We start from the raw sequence: 715 nt of genomic DNA, 5'->3' as shown, positions 1-715 counted from the left end.
TCCTGCTGTCTTGGCTCATTGGAGCCGAGCCTGAAGCCAGAGCCCGCTGGAGAGCATGGGAAAAGTTACCCGATGCCCCTCTTGGATCGAGCACCCAGGACCACCAGCCTTTATGTCTCTTCTGGCAGGACTCCTGGGAGCAGAGAGGTGTCTGTCCCCAGCTGGGCAGTGGAGGCAGGTGTCCAGCCCCCCAGATCAGGATCCAGCCGTGTCTTAGGCACCCCCTCCCAAATCCTGTGGCTGGCTTCTGCTCCTAGGTACCTGCCTCTGCTCCAGGCTGTGCTGACAGGTGGCCACTGTCATGCTGCTCCCCTCCTAGGCTGTTGGTTTAAAGCTTAGGCAGAGCAGGAATCGGAGCAGCTGCACCCCCTGGATCTGGCCCTGCCCGTGCGTCCCTGCTGGAGCACCCCCAAGGTGCCGGGCATCGTGCACGCTGCCTATGGCCAAATGCAGGGGAGGCTGCAGCCCACGGGCAGTGGTATCAGGCAGGCAAGTCATGGAGGGAAAAGCCAGAGGAAGGGAGTAGCGTGGGAAGCAGTGTCAAAGGGCAGTGCGGCCAGGAGGCACAAGCCAGGGGAGAATAAGCTGCCAGGACAATACCGAAGCCAGAGGATTATGTCAGGCAGCTCCAGATTTCACCCACCTTCCCCCCTGCTTGGAGTCACGGGTGGCAAATACATGCTCTTCTATTTTTATCCACATTGACTTGTGACTA

This window comes from Alligator sinensis, unplaced genomic scaffold (genome assembly GCF_000455745.1).
Source record: "Alligator sinensis unplaced genomic scaffold, ASM45574v1 scaffold358_1, whole genome shotgun sequence".
NCBI classification, from domain to species: Eukaryota; Metazoa; Chordata; order Crocodylia; family Alligatoridae; genus Alligator; species Alligator sinensis.
This window is presented reverse-complemented; position numbering follows the sequence as displayed.